Raw genomic sequence first — 9,383 nt, 5'->3', positions numbered from 1 at the left:
TGCATTTACAGCCCATGCAACATCTGTACTTAAATTATTAAGCATCGCTAATGTTCTAGAATCTCCCCCAGAAAGCCAGGAACCAAGCTGCTTTTCAGTCTCTCAGTGGTGACTCATTTTAGACCTGATGACAGAGACACAGAAGGCAAAAATCTGGTCTCACTGTATCTGCTCCAGTCCTGCTGTTGGGGTGATATGTCTGTTAGCAATGTCTAAGTTAACAGTGATGCCCACCACAAAGGCTCACAAAAACAGGAGACCTCAGCAAATGTCATCCATGTTTTGTGGTCAGCAAGAGTTTGCAGGAATTCAGAGCATGTTCGAAGATTAAAACAAGACTTTATGTGACATCACTATTTAGAATGGGCCACAATACATAGCTGTTGCAAAATGCTACCAACGTCCTAACCACCATACCATACTGACTCAGCTGGCAGGACTGGCTCTAGATAGCACTGGTCTGGTTCTGCTTTAAGAGGTTTCAATTCATTTTATTGATCCTTTGGTTAGGATGGACTGATGCAATTGCAGTCATTTCTCATCTGATACCTTGGGTTCTGAGACCATGGGTTCACAAACATAGAATCTCAAGTATTTTCTTTGACCTTAATAAACTTCAAGCACTTCAGTGACCAGCACGAGTTAAGAGTGAGGACTCTGGATCTGGCATTCCTGAATTGAATTCAGGCAACGCCACTTACTAGCTGTATGGACTTGAGGATGAGAAGTAAACTCAGTGTCTCTATTTCCTCATCTGTAAAATGAAGATAATAATATCTACCTCATAGTGTTGTTTATGAGATTAGCATTATGTACAGTGCTTGGGACAGTACTGAGCACATGGAAATTGTCCGGTATTTTTTATTATCATAGTTTTTATTAGAGACAGAGTGAGAGTGATAATGCCTGCAGTGCAATTGTCATTTTCAGGATTAAATGAGATAATGTATGTCAAATGTTTAATATCCAAGAAGAATGATTGATAATGGTCTTCATTTGCTGTGAGCTTACCGTGTGTCTGTCATTGTGAAAGTACTTTACACACATCCTCCCTTCGAGGTAAGTATTATTAGCATCCCTGGTTTACTGAGGAATTCACTGAAGCATAGTAAGGTCAAAGTTAGGGGAAAACTGGATGTATTAGTTAAGTTAACATGTTGTTTTCCTTCAGTCGCTAAGTCATGTATGACTGTATGTGACTCCATGGACTCCAGCATGCAAGGCTCTTCTGTCCTCCACTGTCTCCCGGAGTTTGCTCAAATTCATGTCCATTGAGTCAGTGATGCTATCTAACCATCTCATTCTCTGTAGCCTCCTTCTCCTCTTGCCTTCAATCTTTCCCAGCATCAGGGTCTTTTCTAATGAGTCCATTCTTCACATCAGGTGGCCAAAGTATTGGAACTTCAGCTTCAGCATCAGTCCTTCCAATGAATATTTAGGTTGATTTCCTTTAGGATGGACTGGTTTGATCTCCCTGCAGTCCAAGGGACTCTCAAGAGTCTTCTCCAGTACCACAAGTTGAAATCATCAACTCTTTAGCACTTAGCTATCTTTATGGTCCAACTGTCACATCCGTACATAACTACTGGCAAAACCATAGCTTTGACTATATGGACCTTTGTTGGCAAAGGAATATCTCTGATTTTTAGTATGCTGTCTAGATAATGTAAACTGCTATAAAAAAATAAAATCAGAGTCCTTAGTGCTTAACATAATAAGATATTATTTCCTATGCAAAAATCTTGAATGAGTAATCCTGATTGATGGGAAGTTCTCCTCCAAGCATTGGTCCAAAATTCAGATTCTTTTTGTGTTGTTTTCACAATCGTACGTCTTCAAGATCACTATGCTTATCTGCCCCAAGGAGATGGAAGGGAAAAGAACATGATAAATTACACAAGTTTTAAGGGAAAACTCAAGGTAGCATAATACTTACATTCATACTTCATTGCTAGACTTTAGCTATGGCCACATTTAATTTTGGCCTTCTCTGGTGGCTTAGATGGCAAAGCATGTGCCTACAATGCAGGAGACCCAGGTTTGATACTTGGGTCAGGAAGATTCCCCCGGAGAAGGAAATGGCAACCCACTCCAGTACTCTTGCCTGGAAAATCCCATGGGTGGGGGAGCCTGGTAGGCTACAGTCCATGGGGTTGCAAAGAGTCAGACATGACTGCCAAGAGGAGCAACCCCACTTCCAAGGAGTGGTGGCTGGGCAGGCTCAGGAGGGCTGAGAGGAGCTACTCCACGTTCAAGGTCAGGAGGGGTGGTGGTGAGAAGATACCCCTCGTCCATGGTAAGGAGCAACAGCACTTTGCTGGAGCAACCGTGAAGAGATATCCCACGTCCAAGGTAAGAGAAACCCAAGTAAGACAGTAGGTGTTGCCAGAGGGCATCAGAGGGCAGACACACTGAAACCATAATCACAGAAAACTAGTCAGTCTAATCACATGGACCTGTGTTTCAGCCTTGTCTAACTCACTGAAACTAAGCCATGCTGTGTGGGGCCACCCAAGATGGGTGGGCCATGGTGGAGAGATCTGACAGATGTGGTCCACTGGAGAAGGGAATGGCAAATCACTTCAGTATTCTTGCCTTGAGAACCCCATGAACAGTATGAAAAGGCAAAATGATAGGATACTGAAAGAGGAACTCCCCAGGTTGGTAGGTGCCCAATATGTTACTGGAGATCAGTGGAGAAATAACTTCAGAAAGAATGAAAGGATGGAGCCAAAGCAAAAACAATACCCAGTTGTGGATGGGACTGGTGATAGAAGCAAGATCCGATGCTGTAAAGAGCAATATTGCATAGGAACCTGTAATGTTAGGTCCATGAATCAAGGCAAATTGGAAGTGTTCAACCAGGAGATGGTAAGAGTGAACGTTGACATTCTAGGAATCAGCGAGCTAAAATGGACTGGAATGGGTGAATTTAACTCAGATAAACATTGTATCTACTTGACAATACATAGCCTTGATGAACTCCTTTTCCTATTTGGAACCAGTCTGTTGTTTCATGTCCAGTTCTAACTGTTGCTTCATGACCTGCATACAAATTTCTCAAGAGGCAGATCAGGTGGTCTGGTATCCCCATCTTTTTCAGAATTTTCCACAGTTTACTGTGATCCACACACTCAAAGGCTTTGGCATAGTCAATAAAGCAGAAATAGATGCTTTTCTGGAACTCTCTTGCTTTTTCCATGATCCAGCAGATGTTGGCAATTTGATCTCTGGTTCCTCTGCCTTTTCTAAAACCAGCTTGAACATCAGGAAGTTCATGGTTCACATATTACTGAAGCCTGGCTTGGAGAATTTTGAGCATTACTTCACTAGCGTGTGAGATGAGTGCAATTGTGCGGTAGTTTGAGCATTCTTTGGCATTGCCTTTCTTTGGGATTGGAATGAAAACTGACCTTTTCCAGTCCTGTGGCCACTGCAGAGTTTTCCAAATTTGCTGGCATATTGAGTGCAGCATTTTCACAGCATCAGGAAGCAACAGTTAGAACTGAACATGGAACAACAGACTGGTTCCAAATAGGAAAAGGAGTTCGTCAAGGCTGTATATTGTCACCCTGTTTATTTAACTTATATGCAGAGTACATCATGAGAAACGCTGGGCTGGAAGAAGCACAAGCTGGAATCAAGATTGCTGGGAGAAATATCAATCACCTCAGATATGCAGATTACACCACCCTTATGGCAGACAGTGAAGAGGAACTCAAAAGCCTCTTGATGAAAGTGAAAGTGGTGAGTGAAAAAGTTGGCTTAAAGCTCAACATTCAGAAAACGAAGATCATGGCATCTGGTCCCATCCCTTCATGGGAAATAGATGGAGAAACAGTGGAAACAGTGTCAGACTTTATTTTTCTGGGCTCCAAAATCACTACAGATGGTGACTGCAGCCATGAAATTAAAGGCACTTATTCCTTGGAAGGAAAGTTATGACCAACTTAGATAGCATATTCAAAAGCAGAGACATTACTTTGCCAACAAAGGTTCATCTAGTCATGGCTATGGTTTTTCCTGTGGTCATGTATGGATGTGAGAGTTGGACGCTGAAGAATTGATGCTTTTGAATTGTGGTGTTGGAGAAGACTCTTGAGAGTCCCTTGGACTGCAAGGAGGTCCAACCAGTCCATCCTGAAGGAGATCAGCCCTGGGATTTCTTTGGAAGGAATTATGCTAAAGCTGAAATTCCAGTACTTTGGCCACCTCATGCGAAGAGTTGACTCATTGGAAAAGTCTCTGATGCTGGGAGGGATTGGGGCAGGAGGAGAAGGGGACGACAGAGGATGAGATGGCTGGATGGCATCACTGACTTGATGGACGTGAGTGTGAGTGAAATCTGGGTGTTGGTGATGGACAGGGAGGCCTGGCGTGCTGCGATTCATGGGGTCACAAAGAGTTGGACATGACTGAGCAACTGATCTGATCTGATCTGATCTGACTGTGGGCAAGAATCCCTTAGAAGAAATGGAGTAGCCATCATGGTCAACAAAAGAATCCAAAATGCAGTACTTGGATGCAGTCTCAAAAACGACAGAATGAACTCTGTTCATTTCCAAGGCAAACCATTCAATATCAGAGAAATCCAAGTCTATGCCCCAACCAGTAATGCTGAAGAAGCTGAAGTTGAACGGTTCTATGAAGACCTACAAGACCTTTTAGAACTAACACCCAAAAAAGATGTCCTTTCCATTATAGGGGACTGGAATGCAAAAGTAGGAAGTCAAGACACACCTGGAGTAACAGGCAAATTTGGCCTTGGAATACAGAATGAAGCAGGGCAAAGGCTAATAGAATTTTGCCAAGAGAACGCACTGGTCATAGCAAACACCCTCTTCCAGCAACACAAGAGAAGACTCTACACAAGGACATCACCAGATGGTCAACACCAAAATCAGATTGATTCTGTTCTTTGCAGCCAAAGATGGAGAAGCTCTATACAGTCAGCAAAAACAAGACCGGGATCTGACTGTGGCTCAGATCATGAACTCCTTATTGCCAAATTCAGACTTAAATTGAAGAAAGTAGGGAAAACCACTACATCATTCAGGTATGACCTAAATCAAATCCCTTATGATTATACAGTGGAAGTGAGAAATAGATTTAAGGGCCTAGATCTGATAGATAGAGTGCCTGATGAACTATGGATGGAGGTTTGTGACATTATACAGGAGACAGGGATCAAGACCATCCCCAAGAAAAAGAAATGTGAAAAAGCAAAATGGCTTTCTGGAGGCCTTACAAAGAGCTGAGAAAAGAAGGGAAGTGAAAAGCAAAGAAGAAAAGGAAAGATATACCCATAAGAATGCAGAGTTCCAAAGAATAGCAAGAAGAGATAAGAAAGCCTTCTTCAGCGATCAATACAAAGAAATAGAGGAAAACAACAGAATGGGAAAGACTAGAGATCTCTTCAAGAGAATTGGAGATAACAAGGGAACATTTCATGCAAAGATGGGCTCGATAAAGGACAGAAATGGTATGGACCTAACAGAAGCAGAAGATATTAAAAAGAGGTGACAAGAATACACAGAAGAACTGTACAAAGATCTTCATGACCCAGATAATCATGATGGTATGATCACTCATCTAGAGCCGGACATTCTGGAATGTGAAGTCAAGTGGGCCTTAGAAAGCATCACTATGAACAAAGCTAGTGGAGGTGATGGAATTCCAGTTGAGCTATTTCAAATCCTGAAAGATGATGCTGTGAAAGTGCTGCACTCAATGTGCCAGCAAATTTGGAAAACTCAGCAGTGGCCACAGGACTGGAAAAGGTCAGTTTTCATTCCAATCCCAAAGAAAGGCAATGCCAAAGAATGCTCAAACTACCGCACAATTGCACTCATCTCACATGCTAGTAAAGTAATGCTCAAAATTCTCCAAGCCAGGCTTCAGCAGTAAGTGAAGTATGATCTTCCAGACGTTCAAGCTGGTTTCAGAAAAGGCAGAGGAACCAGAGATCAAATTGCCAACCTCTGCTGGATCATGGAAAAAGCAAGAGAGTTCCAGAAAAGCATCTATTTCATCTATTTCTGCTTTATTGACTATGCCAAAGCCTTTGAGTGTGTGGATCACAATAAACTGTGGAAAATTCTGAAAGAGATAGGAATACCAGAGCACCTAACCTGCCTCTTGAGAAACCTATATGCAGGTCAGGAAGCAACAGTTAGAACTGGACATGAAACAACAGACTGGTTCCAAATAGGAAAAGGAGTATGTCAAGGCTGTATATTGTCATTCTGCTTATTTAACTTATATGCAGAGTACATCATGAGAAATGCTGTGCTGGAAGAAGCACAGCTGGAATCAATATTGCCGGGAGAAATATCAATAACCTCAGATATGCAGATGACACCATCCTTATGGCAGAAAGTGAAGAGGAACTCAAAAGCCTCTTGATGAAAGTGAAAGAGGAGAGTGAAAAAGTTGGCTTAAAGCTCAACATTCAGAAAATGAAGATCATGACATCTTGTCCCATCACTTCATGGGAAATAGATGGGGAAACAGTGGAACCAGTGTCAGACTTTATTTTTCTGTGCTCCAAAATCACTACAGATGGCGATTGTAGCCATGCAATTAAAAGATGCTTACTCCTTGGAAGGAAAGTTATGACCAACCTAGATAGCATATTAAATATCAGAGACATTACTTTGCCAACAAAGGTCCATCTAGTCATGGTTTTTCCAGTAGTCATGTATGGATGTGAGAGTTGGACTGTGAAGAAAGCTGAGCGCCAAAGAATTGATGCTTTTGAACTGTGGCATTGGAGAAGACTCTTGAGAATCCCTTGGACTGCAAGGAGATCCAACCAGTCCATTCTGAAGGAGATCAGTCCTGGGTTTTCTTTGGAGAGACTGATGCTGAAGCTGAAACTCCAGTACTTTGGCCACCTCATGCGAAGAGTTGACTCAGTGGAAAAGATTCTGATGCTGGGAGGGATTGGGGCAGGAGGAGAAGGGGACGACAGAGGATGAGATGGTTGGATGGCATCACGCACTCAATGGATGTGAGTTTGAGTGAACTCCGGGAGTCGTAGATGGACAAGGAGGCCTGGGGTGCTGCAATTCATGGGGTTGCCAAGAGTCAGATACAACTGAGCCACTGAACTTAACTGAACTGACAGTTAATTTCAGGGGACACCAGCATATATAGTCTAGTTGTGTGCCAAGGAAGCATAGGGTTTGGTGATTAGCCAGTTATTTCTGCTGTGGTGAGATATAAGACTCATCCATGGATTCTGACCTCAAGATCCCAGTGTCTTTATGTCTCTTCTTTTCCAAAAAAGCACTTGAAAGTTATAAAACACTTTAAAAGTGCAAGTTCTTATTCTCATCCTTAGCTCAACTCTGTAGAGTTGAATCCTCTGAACCCATTGTAAGATAATTTGAATTTAAAAAGAAATATATGCCTATGGCCAATTCATATTAATGCACAGTACTGTAAAATTATTATCCTCCAACTAGAATAAATAAATAAGTTTAAAAAATATGTTCCTGAAGCTAGTATCATAAAAGAACAACTTTAATGATCTGATTCATAAGTTCTCTATTTGGTTTCTAAAACTCTTTAGGCTTTTTTTTTTTTTTAATGTGGACAATTTTTTTTAAGTCTATTAAATTTGTTACAATATTGTTTCTGTTTCATGTTTTGGGTTTTTGGCCCCAAGTCGTGTGTGATCTTAGCTCCCCAACCAGGGATTGAACCTACACCCCCTGCATTGGAAGGCTAAGTCTTAACCACTGGACCACCAGAGAAATCCTTAAAACTCCTTAGTCTTAGATCAACATTTTCCATTTACCAGAATTCACTCTTTGGATCTGCCATCTACTGGGCATTTCTATATTTTTCAGATTATATCACAAAATACTGAGTTCATTGAATCAACCTCATCCAAAATTACATTTTTGAAAGGGCTTTAATTGAAAAATAGCTAAAAAAACCCAACAGGGACTGCATTTTTGATTATGAATTTTAGAGGCTTGTAATTCCAGCTCATGACATTTAGGTTTGCCCAGAATTAGATTGCCCTTCCACTGAAATTGCTTATTGGAAATTGTTTTGGCCCCAGGCTGCATTAAATTGTTAGAGAATGCAAAAATGTCTATAAATATCATGGGCAAACCATGTCAGAAATCAAATAGAACACAGTACCCAGCTGTGTCTAGTGCCAGGCTTCCCTAAACTAGTTAGACTTAACAAGACTCTGCAAGATTATTTGGGGTCTTTTGGGTCAGTTTTTAGTCATCTGATTTTTCTAGCTCTATATAACATTGTGGTAGGAATCAGGACTTTCAGTTTGATATTTTATTCTTAGTAGTATGTCCCTTGGTTACCATTCAACATAAAAGGAGAGCTTGAAAATATTAAAAATTTCTCCCTTCTGTATATGACATTCTGGAAAAGGTTATCACAATACAGCATAACATTCTTCCGAAGAACAGGCTTAATGCTCCATCCAAATAATGAATAAAAGTGAAAACCAAGAGGAGTAGTTCTTCAAGGTTAATCCAGGCCACTGTGGCTGATGGATTTTTAGAAAAAGAAATACCTACCAGGCAACATGCAGTTCCAATCAGAAAAGAGATGGAATCATATGAAGTCAGGAAGACTGGTCTCCTGGTGAGCACGGATCAGCTCTTCATCCTCAGTGTCTGGACCAGCTGCTACAAGATGTTCCCATACTCTGGAATGGGAGGGGGACAAGCCAATACCAGCTGTGCTGGGCTGAGAGGTTTGCTTCCTTCAGTAGGAGACAAGAACCACACAGACTTGTCCTTACATAGAACCTTTGCCTTTAGGGTTGTTGAGAAAAAAATCAATGTGAGCATCAAGTACAATTTTCAGATAGGCCTTTTTCATTTTCAATTGTTGTTACTTTGGGGAAATATTCAAAAGTGGGGTTTCTGGAGATATTTTGGAAGTAGGGGATAAACCACAGTGTCACCTACCCTGAAGATTCTATCAGGCCTCCCAAATTGGGCTCACCTTGGCTGTCCTTATCACTGACATTCCCATACCCTTCTATGAGGTCACTGTTACTAACTCTCTCTAGGGAAAGTAGGGGAAAAATGAGTCACTATAGGAAGCTCTCATTCTTGATGCTAATTCAGCATTTTTCATTGTTTTCCCCTTGAAATAATAACTAGGAGGCAATATATTGTGTTCTCGGCCAGGACTCAACCTTAGCAAAATCAGGTAGAATGAAAAAAAAAGTGTATTAAGTTTTCTTCATTCATCTTGGCCTTGTTTGTCAGACAAATGACCTGTCGATTTTCAGTGCTGGTTACAGGATTATGTGACCTAAATGCCACAGAAGTCCACTGAAGTGTGGTATTAATTGAGGCACAAGTATTTGTGGAAAACATCAAGAAGGAGGG

At 41.3% G+C, this 9,383-nt stretch overlaps 1 long non-coding RNA gene across 1 annotated transcript; it reads right to left on the bottom strand.

Moving 5' to 3' along the window:
* Nucleotides 1-563: 563 nt before the first annotated feature.
* Nucleotides 564-9,006, bottom strand: LOC133235809 (uncharacterized). The gene is made up of 3 exons (XR_009732675.1): nucleotides 8,955-9,006; nucleotides 8,559-8,689; nucleotides 564-1,854 (listed from the first exon to the last, which is right to left on the bottom strand). It is a non-coding gene; the product is annotated as an uncharacterized LOC133235809 (long non-coding RNA).
* Nucleotides 9,007-9,383: the final 377 nt, after the last annotated feature.

Source organism: Bos javanicus, chromosome 2, assembly GCF_032452875.1.
Source record: "Bos javanicus breed banteng chromosome 2, ARS-OSU_banteng_1.0, whole genome shotgun sequence".
Lineage (NCBI taxonomy): Eukaryota > Metazoa > Chordata > Mammalia > Artiodactyla > Bovidae > Bos > Bos javanicus.
Note: the sequence above shows the minus strand (reverse complement) of the source record. Positions and strands in the feature narration are given on the sequence as shown.